The 26471-nt window shown below is 43.3% G+C and overlaps 1 pseudogene across 1 annotated transcript in view; it reads right to left on the bottom strand.

The window, feature by feature from the left end:
* Positions 1-22185, bottom strand: part of LOC110502224 (neural-cadherin-like) — a 105921-nt pseudogene extending 83736 nt beyond the window's left edge. Inside the window, exons 1-6 of the transcript XR_016490523.1 lie at positions 20735-22185; positions 7618-7815; positions 6136-6361; positions 5586-5790; positions 4063-4174; positions 73-322 (exon numbers count right to left, since the gene is read on the bottom strand). The product of XR_016490523.1 is annotated as a neural-cadherin-like (transcript). The remainder of the gene's footprint in view (positions 1-72; positions 323-4062; positions 4175-5585; positions 5791-6135; positions 6362-7617; positions 7816-20734) is intronic.
* Between the last annotated feature and the right edge of the window lie 4286 nt (positions 22186-26471).

Raw genomic sequence — 26471 nt, 5'->3', positions numbered from 1 at the left:
GTATGGTCTACTGATGTTGGGGGAAGAGGTTATGGGGTTTGTAGTGTACAGTAGACCTGCATATTCACTCACACAGTCTGGGAGAACTCTGGGGCCTGGTCGTTGATGTTGGCCATACGGATGCGGATGGTGGCGGTGCCCGAGTGAGGCTCCTCCCCGTTATCCACAGCCATCACCACAAACTCATACAGGTGGTTGGGCCTCTCGTAGTCCAGACGGCCCGCAGGGAAGATGGTTCCGTGGGGAGAAATGCTGAAGTCTGGGCTTAGAGTGTAGTAGGTGAGCTCCGCATTCAACCCAGAGTCACAGTCACTGGCTAACACTGTAGCAGAGGTACAGAAGTGTTGTATTTATTAGGCACCAAATCGGAGAAAAGGTACTGAAAACAAGAGGGCACTAGCTGAACATTTCCAATAAGAAACACACATTTCGGTTTCCATTGCAATGTGTTTTTCTATGGTGTGCCCAAATGAACACCACCCTGGTCTCTAAGGTCACAGTCTGGAACAGAAATCTGATGAATCTGTTGGCATATGTCGGCAGAGCTGCACGCTAGCATCTATTTATTTCTGTAACAACAGAATAATTTCAGAATAATTCATTGTAAGGTCTACAACAGGCGTTTAGGTCACCAGGCTGCTCGTTATGGCGTACACCTGTCACCATCGTTACGCACATCTGCGCATAATGACACTCACCTGGACTCCATCACCTCCCTGATTACCTTCCCTATATATGTCACTCCCTTTGGTTCCTTCCCCAGGCATTATTGTTTCTGTTCCTGTGTCATGTCTGTGCGTTGTTAGCGTTTCTTGTTTTGTTTCATGGTGCATTTATTTATTAAAACACTCACTCCCTGAACTTGCTTCTCGAGTCCCAGCGCACACGTTATAGAAATGCTTACCAACAATACAGGTTTAAGAAAAAAATAAGCCCTTAACCAACAATGCAGGTTTAAGAAAAAAATAAGTGATAAGAAAATATTTACTAGTTAAACTGAAGTAAACAATAAATAAAGAAAAAAAGAAGAAAAAAGGAGGAAAACATTTTTTTCTGAAAAATTACTAATAATTAAAGAGCAACAATAAAATAACAGTAGCTAGGCTATATACAGGGGGTACTGGTACAGAGTCAATGTGCGGCGGAACAAGTTAGTTGAGGTAATTGAGGTAATATGTACATGTAGGTAGAGTAAAAGTGACTATGCATAGATAATAAACAGAGAGTAGCAGCAGTGTAAAAATTGTCTGGGTAGCCTTTTGGTTACCTGTTCAGGAGTCTTATGGCTTGGGGGTTGAAGCTGTTTAGAAGCCTCTTGGACCTAGACTTGGCGCTCCAGTACCGCTTGTCGTGCAGTAGCAGAGTGAACAGGGTATGACTAGGGTGGCTGGAGTCTTTGGATATTTTTAGGGCCTTCCTCTAACACCGCCTGGTATAGAGGTCCTGGATGGCAGGAAGCTTGGCCCCAGTGACGTACTGGGCCGTACGTACTACCCTCTGTACTGCCTTGCGGTCGGAAGCCGAGCAGTTGCCATAGCAGGCGGTGATGCAACCAGTCAGGATGCTCTCAATTGTGCAGCTGTAGAACTTTTTGAGGATCTGAGGACCCATGCCAAATAGTTTCAGTCTCCTGAGGGAAAAGGCATTGTGATGCCCTCATCACAACTGTCTTGGTGTGTTTGGACCATGACAGTTTGTCGGTGATGTGGACACCAATGAACTTGAAGCTCTCAACCTGCTCCACTACAGTCCCGTCGATGAGAGTGGGGGCGTGCTCGGCCCTCCTTTTCCTGTAGTTCACGATCAGCTCCTTTGTCTTGATCACGTTGAGGGAGAGGTTGTTTTCCCGGCACCACACTGCCTGGTCTCCAACCTCCTCTCTATAGGCTGTCTCATCGTTGTCGGTGATCAGGCCTACCACTGTTGTGTCATCGGCAAACTTGATGGTGGTGTTGGAATCGTGCTTGGCCACGCAGTCATGGGTGAACAGGGAATACAGGAGGTGACTGAGCATGCACCCCTGAGGGGCCCCCGTGTTGAGTATCAGCATGGCAGATGTGATGTTACCTACCCTTACCACCTGGGAGAGGCTCATCAGGAGGTCCAGGATCCAGTTGCAGAGGGAGGTGTTTCTCCCAGGGTCTTTAGCTTAGTGATTTGCTTTGTGGGCACTATGGTGTTGAGCTGTAGTCAATGGATAGCATTCTCACATATGTGTTCCTTTTGTCCAGGTGGGAAAGGGCAACAGAGATTGCGTCAGCTGTGGATCTGTTGGGGCGGTATGCAAATTGGAGATAATGGTGTTGATGTGAGCCATGACCAGACTTTCAAAGCACTTACCTTGGTGTTCTTGGGCACAGGGGCTATGGTGGTCTGCTTGAAACATGTTGGTATTACAGTCTCGGTCAGGGACACGTTGAAAATGTCAGTGAAAACACTTGCCAGTTGGTCAGCGCATGTTTGGAGTACACATCCTGGTAATCTATCTGGCCCCGCGGCCTTGTGAATGTTGACCTGTTTAAAGGTCTTACTCACATCGGCTACGAAAAGCGTGATCACACAGTTGTCCAGACCAGCTGGTGCTCTCATGCACGCTTCAGTGTTGCTTGCCTCGAAGCGAGCATAGAAGTAATTTAGCTCTACTGGTAGGCTTGTGTCACTGGGCAGCTCGCAGCTGTGCTTCCCTTTGTAGTCCGTAATAGTTTGCAAATCCTGCCACATCCGACGAGTAGTACAATTCAATCTTAGTCCTGTATTGATGCTTTGCCTGTTTGATGGTTTGTCGGAAGGCATAGCGGGATTTCTTATATGTGTCCGGGTTAGAGTCCCGCTCCTTGAAAGAAGCAGCTCTAGCCTTTAGATCAGTGCGGATGTTGCCTGTAATCCATGGCTTCTGGTTTGGGTATGTATGTACAGTCACTGTGGTTGACAACGTCATAGATGCACTTACTTAAGCAAGTGACTGATGTGGTGTACTCCTCAATGCCATCGGAAGAATCCCGGAACATATTCCAGTCTGTGCTAGCAAAACAGCACTGTACATTAGCATCTGCGTTATCTGACCACTTCCGTATTGAGCAAGTTACTGATACTTCCTGCTTTCATTTTTGCTTGTAAGCAGGAATCAGGAGGATATAATTATGGTCAGATTTGCAAAATGGAGGGTGAGCTTTGTACGCGTCTCTGTGTATGAAGTAAAGCTGGTCTAGAGGTTTTCTTCCTCTGGTTGCACATGTAACATGTTGGTAGAAATTAGGTAAACAGATTTAAGTTTCCTTGCATTAAAGACCCCGGCCACTAGGAGCACCGCCTCTGGATGAGCATTTTCTTGTTTGCTTAAGGTCTTATACAGCTCGTTGAGTACGGTCTTAGTGCCAGCATCAGTTTGTGGTGGTAAATAGACAGCTCCGAAAAATATAGATGAAAACTCTCTCTGTAAATAGTGTGGTCAACAGCTTATCATGAGATACTCTACGTCAGGCGAGCAAAAATTGTAGACTTCATTAATAGTAGATTTCGTGCACCAGCTGTTACTGACAAATAGACACAGACCTCCACTGTAAATTAAACTCATTAAAGAAAAAATCTTTGTCCAGTACGAGGTGCGTAATCGCTGTTCTGATATCCAGAAGGTATTTTCGGTCATAAGAGGCGGTGGCAGAAACAATATGTACAAAATAAGTTACAAATAATGCAAAAAACACACACAATAACACAATTGGTTAGGAGTCCTTAAAACGGCAGCCATCCCTTCCGGCGCCATTGTATACTTTTGAGGAGCAACAATTGATTCCTATTCAAAATCCTATTTTCTCTAACCTTAAACCTAACTCTAACCCTTACCCTAACTCCAAACTACTAACCCTAACCCTAATTGTAACCCTAACCCTAAACTAATCACTAAGCCCAAAATGTCCTTTTTAGGACCGGCCAAATGTCCTCACTTGTCTGAATTCTCCTTTACTATTCTTTACTATTCTTGTGAGGACTTCTGGTATAGTAAAACACACACACGCAGCACACAACACACACTAGGAAGACAGAGCTGCATTCTCATCTTACCTTGCAGGAGAGAGGTTGCTGTGGTGACTGTCTCAGAGACTCCATCAACGCTGTAAATGGACTGGAGAAATTCTGGGACACAGTCGTTTTCATCCGTTATCACCACCTGGACCTGCTCAGGGGAAACGAGAGAGAGAAGAGGGGGATGAGGAGGAAAATAATATGGGGAAAGTTAGAAGGGAGGGAGCCAAGAGGGAGAGGAGATGGGAAAATGAGAGAGAGACATGAGGGGGACAGGTGACAGAGAAGAGAGGGAAATAAATGGAAAATTAGCAAGTCTCTCGTAACCCATAGTTCTACATCTAGGACACAGAAGTGGGACATTTTGTTAAGACTATATAAAATCCTGCGGGTATAATGCCCTACAACTATTTATAAGCACGTATAAGCCTTTATAATGTCTTATAACAAAGCTTATAATAGGTTATATTTTTATGTATCAACATCTCAACTGACTCAAAATTTCGTCAAGATCATTATGAGATGAAAATGTGTCATTAAAATGGGGTTATTGATGCTCATGACGTCTTGCAATGCATTATGACCGCATCGGTAAATTTTTCTCCTCCCAGTATGACATTTCAATAAACAATAAGTCAATTGTTACTGAAATATCATACTGGGAGGAGAAAAACTAAATTGCACTTTAGTTTCTAAAAGTTGCCACCTCAACATTTCCTTTATCTTCCAGCTCATGAACTCTGCTTCTAAAATGGAAATGTTCCCGACCTGTCTTTTTGGCAGAACTAGGCCCTTAGCGCTGCACCCGTACTCACTCACTCGCTCTGTCCCTCGCTCCATTCTCTCTCTCTCTCTCTCTCTCTCTCTCTCTCTCTCTCTCTCTCTCTCTCTCTCTCTCTCTCTCTCTCTCTCTCTCTCTCTCTCTCTCTCTCTCTCTCTCTCTCTCTCTCTCTCTCTCTCTCTCTCTCTCTCTCTCTCTCTCTCTCTCTCTCTCTCTCTCTCTCTCTCTCTCTCTCTCTCTCTCTCTCTCTCTCTCTGTCACTGTAAGAGTGTAAAGCGTGAAGTGACAGCTGAATAATAGCACTGAAAATAGCTGGAAAGGTTTCCTATAAGCCAACACTCTACGTCCAACAGACCAAGTCAGATATAAAGTTCTGTTTTGATAATTGGATGACAAAATCATTTACTAAATAATTGAGAAGGTTTAAATAATTCTGGTAAGCAAACTGACTTCCAGGCTGAATTCTATAGGGAGATGGCTGTCTGATTGAGTCAACTTCATGGTTGCTATAGATTTGCTCGACACCTCGTGACAGTCTTTACTGTACATACAACACTTACACTGAGACATAGATAAGAAAGTAGTGTGACAAATTGAGATTTAGGTGTCCAGACCATCCCTAGTTTCACAATGCCTTCCTTCCAAGTCCCGTTCTTCACTGGATCGAATGTGAGGAAGTCTGGAAATCGAGGCTAAATGCACACACATACACACATACACACATACACATACATCCCTCCTTTAACCCCACACACACCAATTGCACACACACTCCACTAACTTCGATGGCGCTGCTGAGGCCCCCTGGACCCTCACTGGCCCTGACCATGAGGAGGTATCGTCTCTGGTCATTCTCATAGTCCAGTGTGCGGGTCAGGCTGATCTCCCCCGTCTCCTGCTGCATGCTGAACAGGCTGCTGGGGTTGATCAGCAGGCTGTAGCAGATTGGCTGCTTCTGGAAGGAGATGGCCAACACCACCAGGAAGCTTAGAGGAAACAGAAATATGTCATTAACAGTATACTAATAGTATAGTGCTACAGTTCTGGACCAAAAGAAGTGAAGTTGTGCCTGTTGTGGGACCAAGGATGTTCCCAACGTTGCTGTTTTCACTGATGTGGCAATGTGTGATATGCGTGTGTGCGTGTGTGCACCTGCGTTAACATGTTGAGTGTGTATGCATCTAGCCTGGCCTCAGATCTGTTTGTGCTCTTGCCAACTCCATTGCTGTCATTGTCAAGCCATGTTTGTGTGATAGCACAAACAGACTGGCACTCAGGCTAGTGTATATCTATTTCATATGTGTATAAACCTATACACTCCCAGTACTCACGACTGTCCCTCTGGGGTGTTCTCTGGTATGGAGATAACGTAGGACGCGTTGGTGAACTGTGGTGCTCTGGGTCCTGCTATGACCGACACCATAGCCGGAGCACTGCGGCTTCCCAGCCTGTCAAAGGCCACAACACTCAGCAGATACTCCCTGTCTCTCTGCAGGGGGAGACCCGTGGTCAGGACGTGACCACTCTTCTTGTCCACTGCAAAGCAGCCATCACCACCTGTTAGGTACATCAATCAGGCAATACATATATTAATGAATCAATCAGTCAGATTTATTTGTAAAGCCCTTGTGTGTTGTGGCATTGATGTGAAAGGCATATTTCACCTGACAAATAGACTGAGGGTAATATTTCCATATTAATGTATTCATATACAGTAGCAACATCCTAATCCTAGTCTTGCTGTAAATCCATGCATGGACAGTACATTAGAGTAACATACAGTAAGGCTACCAACAATCACACTGTATAGAACGAGGTCAAATGTAAGCCAGTAGACTTTGCTGCTGTGCAAGATCAGGGCTGTCATCCTCTTTAGATGAAGAGTTAAACCTACGGAATGTTTGGAGGATTAAGTCATATAAATCATTGTTAAATCTGATTTAAAAATTCTAAGCGGGTGGTTGCTGGTTTCCATTTAGATTGTACCACTTGGGGCTCATCTGATGTCAGTGCTTAGTTACAATTCATCTTCAACATCTGTTTGAGTAGAATGAGGAAAGAGAAGTGGGTCAATCCACTCCAAAAGTGGTACTGGTGGGTTTGACTGGTCATTTGGTGAGGGTTTTATCTGCATCAGTGGTAGTGCACTGAGTTCATGCAGGTCAGAGAAGAGGGCAGACGGATCAACCCAACCCCCACTCCAGAACCCCCTCCGCAGCCCACAGGGGCTCCACAGATGCAGATCTCTTGACTGGACCCAGTGGTGTAGTGCTATTTTATTAGCCACAAGAGCACATGTTCCTTTTTATTAGTCTACTGTATGATATCATTTTAGAATATACATATACTATAATGCATAATGAAAATGTAATGACGGCCTATACACATAGTGGCTCAAATAACATGTCATAAAAGGCCTACCTTATTATAAATTAGGCTTTCATCACTGTCAATCATGAAAGAAAAATGTTCACGTTTTACAGGTGAAACGTCCATGAGCCATCTGCATGCCAACCATTTGATCCCAATCACTTTCATGGGATTATGCATTTTGATTTTATTCTTCTTGAATGATGTAAGTTGCATATTTTGTTTCAATCAAAGCATATTTAGCCTAGTTGCGTGGCTGTTGAGTTCTGGTCTCATGAGGAGAAAAATGTAACAAATAGCCTAATTACGTGGTGTTTTTGGTCTAACAGTAGAGCCTATCGTTATACTATGCTATTATATTTGGTTTGTTATGTACAATACTAATGAATCATTAAGTGATGGGCTTGGCCCACCGTGTGTGTGTCTATGTGTGCTTTCCGTACCATCGGCCAGAAAGTACTCCACCTCGCCATTGCTGCCCTCATCCCCATCGCGGGCATGGAGCAGGTAAACCAGCACCCCAGGGGGGGCCTCGGAGGACACCACGGCCAGGTAGGGGTATGGCTCCATAGCCCACTCGGGGACATTGTCGTTGACATCTGTCACCATCAGCTTCACCTTGGTAAGGTACCAGTCAGGCCCTTGAGGACAGGAAAGGAGAGAGATATTGAGTCAACTGAAGAGGCTAGACCATAGAAATAGAATCCTGTACTTCCTGCTTTACTGCTTTTTTATGGGTACACTCAATACCCATGCCATTCCACCCATCAAAGAAAATTGATGGGGATTTCTATTCTAATCATTCTGTTTCTATGAGCTACACATAGTAAACTGCTCATCAAAATGAGTGCAGTCTAGGGCTACATAACAACAGTATCACCGATATAGTTCTCTGATTGATTCTTGCGCTACATGACTAAAGGCCTTTCTGGGAGTGCAGGATGGATGTCACAATGTCACAAGGGTGAGGAGATGGTTCTTCAATTCAGGACAGCTGCCAGCCCAGCAGACTTCTTGAAACCCTGACTCCCCTGGGAGATTGGCCCAGCCACAAGCTGATCTGCCCTGACCCAGCACAGCCTATGTGATCTCCCAGGAGCTTGGCGATAATGCCTTACGTCCACAGACTCTTTGTCACCTGAACACTGCTACTGCCATGCTCCTTCCACGCTGGAATGAATAAGAAGATTCCTGCAATCCAATTATCAATCTGCAGGGAGGAACCGGGAGTGTGAAAAAAGAGAGAGCGAGAGAGAGAGAGCGAGAGAGAGAGAGAGAATGCATGGTCTGAGATGTGGATATGGTCCACAGAGCTCAGTTGACTTCTGAAGTGAGCTGGAAAGGGCTGAAGAGGATACTGTATTGTTCAGAGCTGAAACTGAAGGACTAGACAGAAAAGCACATTCAAACAATGGGTATGCTAAATATATAATCAAGAATGTTATGGCATTGTCAGGAAATTAAACAGTTTGAATGCTAAGCACGTTTTACAGATATTGAGAGATTAAGACTAGGACATAGACATATTGACTCATCAAATGCCATCAATTAAATCCACCTCTATGGGACGATCACACTCTCCTCAGTTGTTCTTTGTTTCACCTTAGCAAGGTTAGGTAGCTAGAGTCCCACGCACGTTATCCCGGGGTCAAAGGTAACAGAGGATTTGTCTTAAACCTCCTCTGTCTGACTACAGGCTATAAACGTGTCTCCTGATCTTCAACAATCTAAACAACTGTTGCAGGAAGTAGCTACTGACTTTCACCTTTACTGGTTTCCATGACAGCTGTTGTTTACCAAGGAGAAAGAGCTGTATTTCTGCTCTAACCCGACTCTAACCCTCCGTCACTCACAGTCTATTACCTGGTCTATGATGTGCTATACTGTATTATACTGTATACTGTATGAGTTTGTATGATCTGTCATTTAATTGTTAGAGCACTACAAAAATCTGGATAAAAAAGGGGCTTAGCTGGTGGGCGTGGTGGGGGGGGTGGAAGGGGGCGTGGCAAGTCAAATCTAATTTTATTTGTCACGTGCCAATATGACTGGTGTAGACTTTATTGTGAAATGCTTGATCACGAGCCCTTCCCAACGATGCAGAGTTTAAACAATGCAGGCTCCCGAGTGGCGCACAGGCGTCACTACAGTTCCTGGTTCGAATCCAGGCTGTATCACAACTGGCCGTGAGTACCATAGGGCGGCGCACAATGGGCCCAGCATCGTCCGGGTTTGGCCCGGGGTAGGCCGTTAGTGTAAATAAGAATTTGTTCTTAACTGACTTGCCTAGTTAAATGAAGGTAAAATAAAAATATGGCGCGGACGGCTCACGTCTTGCCAATGTAAAGAAATGTTAGCATTTTTAATCAAATTTCCTGCAGTTGTACAAATTTCTACATGAAGCTGAGAGACATTTTAGGAGTTTTAAAGCTAATTTACTGCAATTCTACAAATTATGTCATGTTGCCACGTTTTAAAGAACATGTCCTGCGATTCTACAGTACATCATCTGCCATGGAGCTGAGAGGACATTTTGCAATTTTAAAGCTAAGTTCTTGCAATTTTATGTATTTTATGTATTTTATATATATATTTAGAGGTCCATTATCTTTTCTACATTCTTTTATTTTCACTGTTTGTACTTAGGCGACCCAGAAAAACACTCAGACGGCCCACCCAAGGATTTCAGTGGCAGAAAAATCCCTGTTAGAAGGATAATAACTAAAAGGCAGAGGCTAGAGGAGATAATTAATCTAGTTTTGCTACCGGCGCTTTGAAGTCTGTTTGTGGAGAAAAGTTCTTGCGGATCAGGCGATAGCTCATTTGGATAAATAGAACAGTATCATGGGGGCAGAGAAACTCATCAATGTTCAGATAGTATCTGTGGAAATGTCGACAGAGGCAGTTTACGCCAGCTAAAGAGCTGTAAAAAAAGAAATCCAGAACCCATTTATGCTGAGCAATGATCACAGATATGTATTTTTTCAGATCTGGAAGGTCTAAGAGGCACTCTATCAAGGACAAATCACTTTACATTTGGTTAAATATCGTTATGTTGTGACAAGCGGGGGGAGAAAGTGCAGTGCTTTCGCAAGTTTCTGCCTTTCCCAGCCATGTCTCTTATAGCTAATGGTGGTGATGATTTTACAAGGCTGGCTTAATAAGCTTGTTATGGAGCGTCTAATCAGTGCCAAGCCACATAATTACAGACCATCCGGACTAGAATGATAATGAAGAGTGTGTCAAAGCCGACGTGTGTGTGTGTGTGCGCGTGTGCATGAGGCTCCTATGATCTATGGAGCCACAAAAAGAGCAGTGATAAAAACACTCAGGCTGGAACTCGCCTCACAGCATCTCACCTGACTGAGACCAAGTGCTATAATCAAATGAATGTAAGACGAATCAGATTTAAGTCTCCTCTGAATTTACAAAGCCCATACAAAGTATTAACCAGTTAGAGCTCTAGGGGCGCTATTTCATTTTTGGATAAAAAACGTTCCCGTTTTAAGCGCGATATTTTGTCACGAAAAGATGCTCGACTATGCATATTCTTGACAGTTTTGGAAAGAAAACACTCTGAAGTTTCAGAATCTGCAAAGATTTTGTCTGTAAGTGCCCCAGAACTCATTCTACAGGCGAAACCAAGATGATGCATCACCCAGGAATTAGCAGAATTTCTGAAGCTCTGTTTTCCATTCTCTCCTTATATGGCTGTGATTGCGCAAGGAATGAGCCTACACTTTCTGTCGTTCGCCCAAGGTCTTAGCAGCATTGTGACGTATTTGTAGGCATATCATTGGAAGATTGGCCATAAGAGACTACATTTTCCAGAGGTCCGCCCGGTGTCCTTTGTCTAAATTTGTGCGTAATCTTCAGGTGCGGTCATTTTCTCCTGGGATTCAGGAGAGAAAGCATGTTTCCAAGAACGATGTATCAATGAAGAGATATGTGAAAAACACCTTGAGGCTTGATTCTAAAAAACGTTTGCCATGTTTTCAGTCGATATTATGGAGTTAATTTGGAAAAAAGTTTGCGTTTTGAGGACTGAATTTATGGATTTTTTTTGGTAGCCAAATGTGATGTATAAAACGGAGCTATTTCTAATACACAAGGAATCTTTTTGGAAAAACTGAGCATCTGCTATCTAACTGAGAGTATCCTCATTGAAAACATCAGAAGTTCTTCAAAGGTAAATGATTTTATTTGAAGGCTTTTATGTTTTTGTTAATGTTGCGTGCTGGATGCTAACGCTAATGCTAACGCTAAATGCTAACGCGAAATGCTAACTCTAGCTAGCTACTTTTACACAAATGATTGTTTTCCTATGGTTGAGAAGCATATTTTGAAAATCTGAGATGACAGTGTTGTTTACAAAAGGCTAAGCTTGAGAGATGGCATATTTATTTCATTTCATTTGCGATTTTCATAAATAGTTAACGTTGTGTTATGCTAATGAGCTTGCTGATAGATTTACACAATCCTGGATACAGGGGTTTTTTCATAGCTAAACGTGACGCAGAAAACGGAGCGATTTGTCCTAAACAAATAATCTTTCAGGAAAAACTGAACATTTGCTATCTGAGAGTCTCCTCATTGAAAACATCTGAAGTTCTTCAAAGGTAAATGATTTTTTTGAATGCTTTTCTGTTTTTTTGTGTAAATGTTGCCAGCTGAATGCTAATGCTAAATGCTACGTTAGCCATCAATACTGTTACACAAATGCTTGTTTTGCAATGGTTGAGAAGCATATTTTGAAAATCTGAGATGACAGTGTTGTTAACAAAAGGCTAAGCTTGAGAGATGGCATATTTATTTCATTTCATTTGCGATTTTCATGAATAGTTAACGTTGCGTTATGGTAATGAGCTTGAGTCTGTATTCACGAACCCGGATCCGGGATGGGGAGATCAGAAAGGTTAACTGTAGGTCAATCGGATGAATAAGGTCTACTGTTCAGTATCTAACGAAAAATAGCATCTGCTAAATGGCTGTAATGAAATGTAACGTGATAAATTGGATAGCAGGTATAACACATTGGGAGTGTCACAGTGTGCTGTTCCCTCCACTGTCTCCCTGCAGGGATGTTGTGTTGTTGCTGCCTGCTGGTAATCCTCTCCTTGGGCAGTAGCTATATAAAGCTGCTAAGTGGCTTGCTGGTATAAAAAAGTTTTCTCAAGTGCTCTCATAGACTGCCCACGGTACAAGGAGGGGTGTGTGTGTGTGTGTGTGTGTGTGTGTGTGTGTGTGTGTGTGTGTGTGTGTGTGTGTGTGTGTGTGTGTGTGTGTGTGTGTGTGTGTGTGTGTGTGTGTGTGTGTGTGTGTTCATATGTGGAGTGCAATGCACGGCAGAGAAGCCTAAGAGAACAGAGTAGTATAAGAGGACAGTACAAAGGAAACTGAGCAGCCTAAGTAGTCTATGGCACTACACGAACAGCTAAACAAAACACTACATGTGAACACACACAAGTGAACATGATCTGTGTATAGTACACAATACAGGACAGCACTCGAACACAGCACAGGAGAGAATTGTATTGCGATATACCATCTAATTACTGTAATTTCAAAGGCTCCACATAATATGGACCCCACACTGATTTGCCTACTGCTTCTTCTTCGAGCCCGTTGCAGGAAAATAAAACATGAAACAAATATATCAATTGGGTACCAAATTAATAGAAATTGCATCTGCAAACATAAATACCCGATGGTGCATCAGAGACCTTTTAGGCTTTTTAGCAGTCTGTGGGTATAAAGTGAATTTCAGCGCAGCAGGGAAGAATTAAGACATATTAACCAAACGTTTGCCGTGTTAAAGGGGCCCTATTGTAAATCCCCCCACTGTGAGCCTAAAGCACTGTGAGTCTGGACCAGTCAGCATAGGATCAACACACTGAAAGCTCAGAGGACTGAAATCTATTAAGATCCGTCCTCTGCACTCTGTATTGTAGTGGCTCAAGGCTTCCAAGTTTCGGACACACACAGAGCTCCACAGGCACAGGCACACTCACTAACTGTAATCGTGTGCACGCATGCACACACACAATCTAACACACCATTTAAATGCAATGCATTGCTGACTAGGTGACACAGAAGTGAATCTAAATGGCTTCACGCATATGGAATATATATACACAATATCCTCTATAACAGAATCTAATGTAAAGTCAAATATTCTTTAGCCTTATCCTGCTTTCCTTGTGGGGCTTTCCTTATTGTCTTCTGTTGTGTGCTGCGAGGAGAAAGGACACTAGCAGTAGGAGATAGTTGTACACTTCAGGCTCTTTCGTCCCTCCAGCTGTTATCACCACACTGGGCCTGAAGTGGATTGGGAACAGTGGGGAGTTCATAGAAACACTATACAACTCTAAGAAAAGACTCTGTAAAAGCCACTTCACAACAGAGAGCCAGAAGAGGGTTGTGGCTAAAAGGAGAGTCATATCTCTTCCAGGAAAAGTGTGGACATTCCCAGGTCGGGAGCATCCCCCTCCGTCTCTTGCTCCATCCTCTCTCTCTCTCTCTCTCTCTCTCTCTCTCTCTCTTCATATTTCCAGATATCTATCCACCTCTGTAACCAGAACCGAGGGTGTTGTTCATAAAGCAGAATTATTTTGTCCATTCACCTCTATCTGTGGCTATCTGTTTATGTTCGAGGCTTCAGAAAGCTCACGCTCTATGCTGTGCTGCTGTGGTGGAGGGAGGGGTCATGTTTGTGTTATGATGGTGATGGTAGATATAGGAGCGTAAAGTATGGGGCCAATTTGGAGGATCCACTCTCAGTGGTGTTCTCAGGTCTAGAATGGGATCGTAATGGAGAATAATGGGGCTGCTCTAAAAGCGGACGTGGCCTCTCTGGAACTCTCTCACCCTCCGAACGACTCCAACACTAAGTCACTGAGAGGCCTCTAACAAATTGACACAACACAACGGGTGTTAGCTTGCCTGCTGCCTCTACCAAACCAAGACAACAGGAGTTAGCTAGCATGCTGCTTCTACCTAACGAACATAATGGGTCGTTAGCTAGCATACTGCCTCTACCAAATCAAGACAACAGGTGTTAGCCAGCATACTGCCTCTACCAAACCAAGACAACAGGTGTTAGCCAGCATGCTGCCTCTACCAAACCAAGACAACAGGTGTTAGCCAGCATGCTGCCTCTACCAAACCAAGACAACAGGTGTTAGCTAGCATGCTGCCTCTAACAAACCAAGACAACAGGTGTTAGCTAGCATGCTGCCTCTACCAAACCAAGAGAACAGGTGTTAGCCAGCATACTGCCTCTACCAAACCAAGACAACAGGTGTTAGCTAGCATGCTGCCTCTACCAAACCAAGAGAACAGGTGTTAGCCAGCATACTGCCTCTACCAAACCAAGACAACAGGTTTTAGCTAGCATACTGCTTCTACCTAACGAACATAATGGGTCGTTAGCTAGCATACTGCCTCTACCAAACCAAGACAACAGGTGTTTGCTAGCATGCTGCCTCTACCAAACCAAGACAACAGGTGTTTGCTAGCATGCTGCCTCTACCAAACCAAGACAACAGGTGTTAGCCAGCATACTGCCTCTACCAAACCAAGACAACAGGTGTTAGCTAGCATGCTGCCTCTACCAAACCAAGACAACAGGTGTTTGCTAGCATGCTGCCTCTACCAAACCAAGACAACAGGTGTTAGCTAGCATGCTGCCTCTACCAAACCAAGACAACAGGTGTTAGCTAGCATACTGCCTCTATTTTGACTCATCACATATGCTGCTGCTACTATTTATAATCTATCCTGTTTCCTAGGCACTTTACCCCTACCAATATGAACATATCTACCTCAATAACCACATCCCCCTGCACATTAACTCGGTACTGGTACCCCGTGTATATAGCCAAGTTATCGTTACTTATTGTGTATTTATTCCTGTGTTATTATCTTTCTATTATATTTATATTTTTCTCTCTGCATTGTTGAAGGGCTCGTAAGTAAGCATTTCACTGTTGGTCTCACCGGTTGTTTACAAAGCATGTGACAAAGACAATTTGATTTGATTTGACACAAACACTCTCTACACCTCTCCCCTACACACACACACACACACACACACACACACACACACACACACATTAAGACAGCAGCGTGTTTAGAAGCGTTGTTAATGGGGACAGGAGTGAGGATAAACCCCTCATTTTCTGAATGTAATCCAGTGAACAGCCTGTGCTGTATACCATCATCTCCCCACACACATCCTAATCTGCATTAGTAGGAAGCCAGCGTGATTAAACCAGATCAATGCTCATCACACAGCGGGAGAGTAGAGGAGGAGGTATCAACACCCAACGTTTAACACCCCTGATCACTAACTTGGATGATTATATTAGTGTGACAGAAGTGACATATTAAAAACAGAAATCTATGATGATCTCTTATTTACATGGTAAATAGGACTATTAAGGGGACTTAATTCCCCAAATCTTTGATTATCCTATATCTCATAGTACAATATTAATGCATTATCAGGGGTGTTTAATTTTTTACAACTAAATGCATGACTTTCTGGTATTAAATGTTTAATATCAACGTGATAAAAGTATGACTTAATTATGACAAATGTATGATTATTTTATTAACTACCATACAATTCTTAGGGACTAAATTAAGGATTTGACAGATGCAGTGAATGTTATGCACCCAAGAGATCCATCATAAGCAACTTAACACACATTCATGCAATTAATGATTAAAATTGAATGATTAAAATGCTATCGCTCTGGCCTCCTGGGGCACAAAGAGCACAAGTAATTAGACGCCACACATCTTGTGCAATAGTCACGATGTGAAACAATTTGAACCTCTCGAAAGCGTTGACACAGAAAAAAACTTGATTTAAATGATTTCTCATGGTTTCTATCCTGAGCGTCTCTGTAGTGTATTATGTGTTGAGTTTAAGACCAGGAACTCTAAGTACAGTACTGTATTGCAGTAGCCTAAGATGGAAGTTACACCCAGATCTGGATCATTATGCTTGGTGTGTGTGTGTGTGTGTGTCTGTGTGTGCGTGTCCACTGGAAGCACTACTAATGACTCCACCACCATCACTACTGTCCCATCCTCCTCCTCAGACCATCATAAGACTGTGGAGACCATATGTTCTTATTAGTCCACAGCATGAAGCCGGACCCCCACACTGACGATATGGAGAGGAGGACCACATTCATTTGTTCCATAGAGAACAACATGTCGAACCACATGACGAGAACAATGCACAGACATACTGTCAAACTTGGATTAAAGCACACACGGGGGTAGCCCGACCACAGACGCGGAAGCCATAAAAAAAAGCATAGGATACAGTATATGTTCCAACTGTAATGGGAATGCAACAAATGGAATGCTAAGCAGTCAGCAGTAGACACAGAGTTGTTCACACATCAGCCTAGGTTGTGGGTAGGCTACATCACCATGGGCTCTCCCCTTCTCTCTCTCTCTCTCTCTCTTTCTCTCTGTGCACACACACTCACAAACACACACACACCAACAAGCTGGCCAATACTGTGCATACTGATGACTCATGTCAGCCTTGCTTTGTTTTGATCACAAGCCAGCTTCAAATTTCTTCCTTCAATCTTTAATCAAACTGCCATTTCATCTTTTGACAGAAGTCCCTTACAACATGTTACGCCATTACGGCAATTACATGTATTTTCTCTTATGGAAATTCCTATCGAAATACTGTACCAAGCAACTCTGCCAGACATGTCATTTTTCTGCAGCAAAATCTCTTTGTCCACAAAACAAAAATTTTCAGAGCTGTCTATACACCCTGTATTTTGGTTTTAATTAACAGCTCTTCTCGTGGGCTGAAAGTTGAGCCGCAACCATTGTTTTACTCAGTTAATTGGACCTCAGGGGGAAAAAGGTAAAGAAACTCAACACAATATAGATAAATAAACACAGACCAGACAATTCCTTTGGTAGGTCTGAGTGCCAACACCAATTTTCTATGCTCAGTCTGGTCTTGGCTCGTCTAGTCTGAAACGCCTGGCTCTGATTCATTAAATGGTCCCAGAAAGTTACATCTGTGGTCCGCTCAATCACAGTCCTAACTCTTTACCAGTTTGCAAACTATTAGTAGCAGTCTATGGCAGGCCTTCTCTGACACATAAATTGTGTTTAAAGCAATGTTTTGTGACTGGAACATAACAGAAGCCTGCTTGCTTAATCAATAGCGGCAAATCGATTCTGGCCCAGAGGGGAAATGCCAACAGCGAGGATGTGGAGCTGAGGCAAAACAAAACTCAGTAAACAAAGATGTTTCTGGATTGACAGACAGGGGTTGTGGCCCTTCAAAATCTTTATCCGGAATTGTTCAAGGTATAGACCCGGCCGGCGAGATTTATGCAACAACTAAGCGCATTGAAGCGCGAGGCTAAACTTTTCTGCTTTATGGTCCCGTAGCTACCACGTTGTAGCAGGGTGAAGCAAACCCGTGCACATGCCCAGACACTCTGTGTGACTGTGTTCGAGCACATTGCAATATCTACAGAGCTGCTCGTGGCAACATTATAACGTTGAGTCTACCTTAACTTAACAACTATGTTTAGGTGTCAACTGCATTCCAAAAGAACAGAAGGCCAGTTAGAATGTTAGACAAATAAAACAACAGACAGGATCTCCTCGCACAGACACCCCCACCCGCCCTTCTGGATCTGTACTGCTGCACCATCGGTAAAATCTGTCATTTGTGTAACACCACCTCAGCTGGTGGTGACTGGGGCTACTGTAAGGACCACTGTAGTCATTTATCACTCAGCATGGTGCATGGGCACGTAGCAGGGAATCTGTGCCTTAGGAATACTCCTCCAAGGAGGAGGAGGAGGAGGAGGAGGAGAGAGGCATTTGCCCCTGACTGTCACTATTATCTTCCTCCCTGGCTGCCATGTCTTGGGCCTGACAATTTCTGTAATAATGGACATAAATAATGCAACCTCTCGGTCTAATAAACCCTCTGCCCTGGACCCATCCTCATGGAACTAGGCTACACCTCTCCTTTCTCCTGGCCATCAGATGAGCAGTGGTGTGGTGTGGTGCTGTACATTGGAGGAGACAGCATTGCAGGGAAGAATGTTCCTCTGACACGGCCAGACAGACAAATGTGCGCCCCAAATGGCACCGTATTCCCTATACTGTGCACTACTTTGGACCAAGGCCAATAGAGCTCTATGTAAGGAATAGAGTGCCACTTGGGGCAAAGACAATATCCAAGCAGAACATAGAGCAGAAATAGATTGGGTGGAAACTAACATGCAACTGCTTGTAAATGTATTGACAATGCACTTCAAGCAGAAAGGAGCTATGTCCCACCACAGGGAGGTAAACATACACACACACACACACACACACATGGGCGTGCGCATACACACAAATCCGCAAGCACACATGCATGGACGCACACACACACACACACACACATCTTGGGTTTCTTTACAAATGTAATAAATGCAGATGGCATGGCATTGTGAAATAGTTTTCTGTATTAAATATACAGCCCCAGAGTCACACATTACACAGGAATTAAGATCAGGTCTCATCCCAATTAATTTCAAATCACATTATGAACATGCAAATGTATTTGCAACTAGACAAGAGGCTGACTAGAATTAGAGAGCTGAAGTTCTCTGACAAAGCAGGCTGAGCTTAGGTGCCATATGGATAATGGAGAGCTGATATAGAATCAGATCCCAGTAAAGAACAAGAAGGCCCGCACACTGTTAAAGCTCCCAATTCACTGCTTTATTGACAACGTTTCCATCCTAAATGGATCTTCGTCAGGTAATCTTATTCATTTTGATCTTGAAGGAAAAACTGATCTTAATTCAGCACTCCTACAGTTAGAAGATCTCTTCTTTTTTTTTTCACCTTTATTTAACCAGGTAGGCTAGTTGAGAACAAGTTCTCATTTACAACTGCGACCTGGCCAAGATAAAGCATAGCAGTGTGATCAGACAACACAGAGTTACACATGGAGTAAACAATTAACAAGTCAATAACACAGTAGAAAAAAAAAACATACATACGACCCTTGGTGATTACCACAAGCTGAGACACAGCTCCACTCCAAACCACCCCCCTGCCAAAAGGGGAATCACTTCAGTCCAATCCCATCCCCTCTCTTCCACCTCACCAAGGACTATCCCATTTGCTCAATACTTCTCCATTATCCTGCCCCTTCCAATAACATTAACTGATTCAAGCACAGGGGCAGGAAAAAGTCACAGTCGAAGAGAAACAGCTTATACTTTACATTCTGTTCCAATAAAACTAAGCTATTAAGCTGATGGCCTTTGTGGAAACTAAATCTTTACACAGGACGAATGTAGAGTTCTCTCTACCTCTCTCCAACATGACACCTTACTAGTGTCTATCATGATGACCTAATTCACTGGCTTCTCCTTCTGTCTCTCCATGCCGATTCCCCAGCTACTGGTGTAGAGGTGACAGAGAGAGACTACACATACACTCTTAGAAAAAAGGGTTCAAAAAGTGTTCCTCGGATGTCCCAATAGGAGAACCCTTTTTGGTTCCATGTAGAACCCTCTGTGGAAATGGTTCTACATGTAACCAAAAAGAGTTCTACCTGGAACCAAAAGAGTTCTACCTGGAATCAAAAAGGGTTATTCAAAGAGTTCCCCAATGAGGACAGCCTTGGGGTGTAGACAAGTGGCCACTGGGCCACATGCACACAGCTTTAGTGACACAAGTCACACTAATATCCTTGTGGACCCACCTGCTATCACCACACAGCCAAAGGGAAAAATGGAACACAAGCAAACCACATGCAGTATAGCATACTAATAAGTTACTAATTGTTGGTGCAAAACAGACTCAAAATAAAATAAAAATCCAGCAGAATATGTGTTTAAACACAAAAAGGGTGATGGGTAGTCTGCTTTTTCAAGGATGAAAATAAAACTAAAAAGACCAGCCCTCAAGGAAACAGACAGCATTGGGGTCACACTGGATCTCCACTCCAAAATGGTTCATGTTGGAAACAACTTCACAGCCGAGTCTACAGTAGAGTCTATGGTAGCCATAAATTGACTGGAGTCTATTTAAGAAGAAGAATATTTGGCCCTAATTAAAATAACCATAATTATTTGGCCTTAATTTAAAAAAGTAATAGCTGTTAGAGTTATACATAAACATGAGATACATCATATTATTGTATGAGCATGTCATAATTACAAATCATGTTGTTGTTGTTTTTCCACTGAAGCAGGTAAAGGGATACCTTGTGTACCTGTTGGATGTATTGTAGCTAGCCTGCGCTAATAGCTTTTTCCGACCTGGCTATTTATCCCAATGTACATTATGCTCTTTTGGGGCATTACTGAGGGATAGTGACTGCAGGGGGACTTTTATTTCAGCCACCCAGATGGTCGCAAAATACTGCGCTATTAAAGTGACATCATGCATGCGTAATAGACGTTTGCCAATTAAATAAGGGCATTACCACTCCGCACATATCGCACTGAAGACAAGCGCCCAGTAAAGTGCAGATTTAGTACGCACCTTGTTGATCTTGTATTTTGACAGTAAATTCCACGAACGGTTCAGTCTCCCTGTCCAGGCGCCTGGCTACCACGATATGTCCACTCTCCTTGCCCACGTTGATTGGGGTGATATCTGTCTCCGGGTAAACCAGCTCAAATGAGGCTGCCTGAAACTTGGCTGGGCTCAGGTTCATAACGACTGAACCGATGCTTACATCTTCGGATACATTGAGGGAGACCGTGCTACCAGAGTCCAACAATGCCCTCTGCATCCGCCCTGCCCTGCCCAGGCGGCCTAACTCCCCTGTCTGGCCTGGGCGCAGTGGGCACCACTGTCGTGGGATAACCGTGACCTCAACCCCCTTACTGATTCTGCTGGGCCAACCGTGGTCTTTTGCAAAAACATAAAACTTGACTGTAGATGGAAGCCCCAGTATGGAGTCCACCAGTAAAATTTCACCCGTTCGTGGTACCACGTAGAATATGCCGTTTTTGGGAACGGAGAAGTATGTCAACTCTGCGTTCTTTCCACTGTCTGCATCAAGTGCATTTACCGTGTGAACCACAGACCGGAGTGGAGTCGCGTCATTCAAAGTTAATTTCAAGTCTGCACTGCGAAAAGTGGGTTCGTGGTCGTTGGTGTCCAAAACGTCCACTTTCACCGACGCAACCTCAAAGACAACATGGTCCGCTGACACGCATGTTTGGCAACATAACCATATACTCAGTAGGTATTCGTAACGCTCTTCCCTGTCCAAAACCTTGGAAGTTTTAAGTAATATATTTCCCCGTTTGTGGTGGGCAAAGACGTGGAAATCCTCGCTGCCATTTCCATACAGTTTAAAGTGCATTCCCGATTCTGGACACCATTTTTGTGGGTTGATGCGTTTAACAGGAATGCTTAGTCCGTTCACTTTTGATGCCGTCGGAGAGTTCTCAAATGCATGCCCATAAAAGAAAGGCAGTCGATCATCCGAATTATATCCAAAAACAAACGTCAGGCAATAAGACAGTAAAATAACCCAAATCATGGTGGTAACAAGTTTTAGCCTACCACCAAGTGGTTCAGGAGTTTCAATTGTGACAGCAAATCATTGAAAGGCAAAATAAAAATGTCCCCGTCTGGTAAAATCTAAAAGCTGTCACATATTTGTACGATGTCTACTCCATGAATTGAATTTATTTCTACTGAACTTTCACCTTAGTATCCGGTGAGATCTGTCGACTGTCTGTCGCTGGTTCAATTCAGCACTACGTGCAGTCCACCGCTGCAGGCAGTTACTGGCTGCTCGCAACCAGCAGCTTTCAGTCCTGGCGTGCTGGACAGCGCCAAGCGCGGGGGCGTGGCGCACGGGGACAGAATCCTCGCACCCCATGTGACCGCCTGGAGGATGCTTAGATCAAGTCCGTTGGGATCAAGTCCGTTCCAATGCGGTCAAGACGTCTGCGACAATAAACAAACCACAAGTACAACCATGAACCATTGAGCACTCTCAGTTATTGATCTCCACTCTTCAGTCCGAAGCCTTAGTGGGAGTTGAGCAGTGAAGCAGCTCTCTCCTAGCACAAACCTAGCACAAAGTCCATTTCAACTCAGAGATTAAATTTGATGTGGAAAGCTAGGAATATGACAAATGGTAGAGACAATATGAATACACAGCATAATAGCAAATGGGGAATCAAGGTTAGGCTGCTGTAAATGGGCCCTCAAACAACAAAAAAACATGCATTGTGAGATATAACCGAAAGGTCGCTGGTTTGAATCCCAAGCCGAGTAGGTGGAAGAAATCTGCCATTCTGCACTTGAGCAAGGCAGTTAACCCTGAAACAACAACTACCCAAGCGCCGATGACATGGATGTAGATTAAGGCAGCCCCCTGCACCTCTCTAATTCAGAGGGGTTGGGTTAAATGCAGAAGACACAGTTTGGTTGAATGCAATCAGTTGTGCAGCTGACTAGATATCCCTGTTCCCTATTATCAGAGTGAGAAAAGGGATTTGCAAACTGTGCAGTATCTCTGTGCTGCCTGTGTGCTGTGTTCAGCAGAGTGTTAATGATCAACACTGTCACTGCTCCTTACCCCCTGCTAGTGTACCCACCCACAATCCAGAATCCAGATCTGCACACATACAAATCCTCACAGAAATGTTATGGCTCTTGATTCTTACAGTATATGGCGATAGCTAAATATGTGGATATGGACTGTGCATAGGCCTGTTCCATGTTGCAAAATGTGTTTTCAGCGACACAAAATATATAAGAAGATAAAGGTATAGTGGAACTGTTTGCCTTGTTGTCATTCAGCACAGAGACGTTGTGGACGCTGTCTATTGAGGTGAGTCTCGATTCTCCACACTTCCTTTGTAAATAACATATCCTGTCACAGAAAAACATTGGATTCGTGTAAGAATTGTCTGGAGGGAGTTTCTAACATTGTTAAATCCATGATGGGGAGTGTGCAAGTACACATTGAGGAACAAGGGCTCTTCCCTGACCAATAGGCTACACTTTCTTTCAAAGTTGCATTTCCTGTCACAGATTGAAAAACATTGGATTAGTGTAAGCATTGACTGGAGGGAGTTTCCAACATTGTTAAATGACAGGGAGTGTGCAAGTGCACATTTATGAACAGGAGTCAAGGGCTCCTCCCTGACCAGTACATTTTAAAAGAGGATCTAGTACTTAGGTTTTATTAGGATTCACATTAGCTGCTGCCAAGTCAGAAGCTACTCTTCCTGGGGTCCAAACAAGGTTAAAACAATTACATCACAACAAAACACAACAACAGTGTACATCATAAAACTATACATCACACAATATTATGTTATTACATTATTAGTCACTCATTACAAATGTACAATATAAAATCCACAATACCAAAATACCACAACCATACAATCTGTGTGTGTGTAAAGCGCATGTGTTAGAGTGTGTGTGCGTATGCGTGTGTGTTTTTGTGTCTCTTCTAGCCCGCATTGTGCCATGAGGTGTTGTTTTATCTGTTTTTTAAATATGATTTTGCTGCTAGCTTCAGTTACCTGATGTGGAAGATAGTTCCATGTAGTCATGGCTCTATGCAGTACTCTGTTCTGGACTTAGGGACTGTGAAGAGACATGGGGGCTCATTAGGATCCTTCTCCATCCTAATGAGATCTATGAGGTTACCACTGTGTTAGTTACATCAATTAATGATGAATACTTTATGAGTGCATATTGTTCCTATATTAACCCACTGGTTGCAAGACAGAACATGACAAACATTCATTCCATATTCATAATGATTATATTTTTATTTTGAATGATTTAAAAATATATATATATTTGACCTTTATTCAACTGGAAATACATTTTTTTTTTAAATAAATAAATACAAATCTGAATGTCATTAAAATAAAAATGTATATTACATACTGAATTTACTACTGCGACTGTCAGTGTGAGAGATGACTCGAACAAGATCAAACTGGCACACCCAGGGGGGTGAGGCTGAGATTCTGCCTGCAGGGATGGAAAACCAACAGGTTGAACACACACACATGAAAAACAACAAACCTGCAATGAATATGAAATCTGTGAGAAAACGTTTCATCATCCCTCTCACAACAGAAATAACAGAGAGCCCTAGTGTACCAGGGGGGAATACCCAGCCAACAGCCAGCATTAGCTTTATGCTTACTTAATGAATAATTGACCAAATCCATTCCCTTCACTCAAATAGAAGCGGTTTTAGCTTCAAAAAGGCAAATGTTGAAGTATGTTACAGGAGCAGCACTTGTTGAAACTGGTGTTGCATATTTACCTGTGTCTGTGCTCTGTCTGTGTCTGAGAGTGAGAGAGAGAGAGAGAGAGAGAGAGAGGGCAAAAGAGAGAGAGAGAGTCAGCGTGAGAGAGAGTGAGAGTGAGAGAGAGAGAGAAGGCGAGAGAGACCGAGAGAGAGAAAGGGCGAGAGAGAGGGAGTGAGGGGTTGAGGAGGAATCCACCAACCTGGGAATGACCACACTTTTCTTGGAAGTCTGGAACAATAACGGAGGAGCGAGAGGGTAACCATGGGTTACTGACAATGTGTGCTTAATGTTAACTGTATTCAGAAAAAAATGGTTGGATGGATGGATGGATGAATGGAAGGACGGACAGACAAACCCAGGAATGATTGAAACCCGAAGTGAATGACTAAACCTCAGAACTATTCATGTAGTTCATGCACATTTATAGATGCCCTGTCCCACACCCTCCTCAAGGGAACAGCATGCAGCGCCACACTCAGGGAGGTACTATTACACCACTATAGCAAGGCATGTGGTGCCACACTGAGTAGTATTCCTGTGCATGTGGTGGTTCAAGCTATTATTCCTCAACAAAAGCCTTTGGCAACTACCATAGCTACTGTAGCAGCATATAAGCTGTATTGTTTCAACTATCTCTAAATGGCCCAGAGCGGTAAGCCTCCCTCAAGCGACCACCTTCTGAACTACTTCAGCTATACTGTTACGGTATAGAAACAATCACTGTGCATTAATGAACTGTAAAGAAAAATGAATACAAATAAAATATACTAATAAGTAATGAAACAAGCACCATATTCAAAATCAAGTTAAGTATTTTATGTTTGACGACTATCATTTGGGGGTCATATACAGTATCATCTTCTGTAACAAAGTATCAAAGTGAAAACAGATTGAGAGGAGTGAATGTGTAATTGTTGGGGGGGTGCTTTGTGTGTGTGTGTGTGTGTGTGTGTGTGTGTCTGTGTGTGTGTGTGTGTGTGTGTGTGTGTGCGTTTGTGTGCGTGTGTGTGTGTGTGTGTGTGTGTGTGTGTGTGTGTGTGTGTGTGTGTGTGCGTTTGTGTGTGTGTGTGTGTGCGTTTGTGTGCGTGTGTGTGTGTGTGTGTGTGTGTGTGTGTGTGTGTGTGTGTGTGTGTGTGCGTTTGTGTGCGTGTGCGTTTGTGTGTGTGTGTGTGTGTGTGAATAATATTCCTCACAGTCCTCCCCCTCAAACACAATTACTCACGAAGGAAGCCCAGAAAATAGCATCGGGCTATGTCATTGAAATTATAAATAAGACCTGCATTGTCTGCCTAATAGGGTGGTTCTAACCAACAAATACATCCAAGGCCTAGCGCCATCAGGGCCTTTTGTGAAGCTCAGAGGAGAGACTCTATTATGATTCCCCTGATTAGAGGAGCTTGAGCACTAGCTAAGTGATTACACTCACAAAGAATCATTGATTTAAAGGATAACTTACAGAATCATACCCACTTATAAGATCACTAAATTAATTCCCTACTATCAGAGAAGCTGGGAGATGATTGTCAATAAAAATGAAAGAAAAAGATAATCAGCTCTAGGCTAAGATGTTTTCTCCCATAAAAATAAAAAGGGATATGTGGGAATGAGATAATGATGTAGGGGATACCTGGGCACAAACTATCATGTTAGGCCTTTGCTTATTTTGAAAGATTACTTCAGGTAGATTCATAATGTTTTTATACAAACAGCATACCTATCTTAGCTACCATTACTAGGGTCAGGCATTTTGGTTGTTTTTTTGTGGGGGGTTTGCTTTGACCATTATTTCCAGCATTATACACTGGGTTTACTGCAGGCAGAAAGTCATAGGAAATGACACAAGCTGTCTCCAACAGAGAGGAAGAGAGAGGCTCAACCTGGAGGAAAATCTGTCTCCCCTCCAGCAGGTGGCGTTTTTTTGTTGTTTCGCCTACCAAGCAAAGAGTTTTTGTATGGATGTCAATGAGAGC

Source organism: Oncorhynchus mykiss, chromosome 2, assembly GCF_057628025.1.
Source record: "Oncorhynchus mykiss isolate SJ-2025 chromosome 2, ASM5762802v1, whole genome shotgun sequence".
NCBI classification, from domain to species: Eukaryota; Metazoa; Chordata; class Actinopteri; order Salmoniformes; family Salmonidae; genus Oncorhynchus; species Oncorhynchus mykiss.
This window is presented reverse-complemented; position numbering and strand designations above follow the sequence as displayed.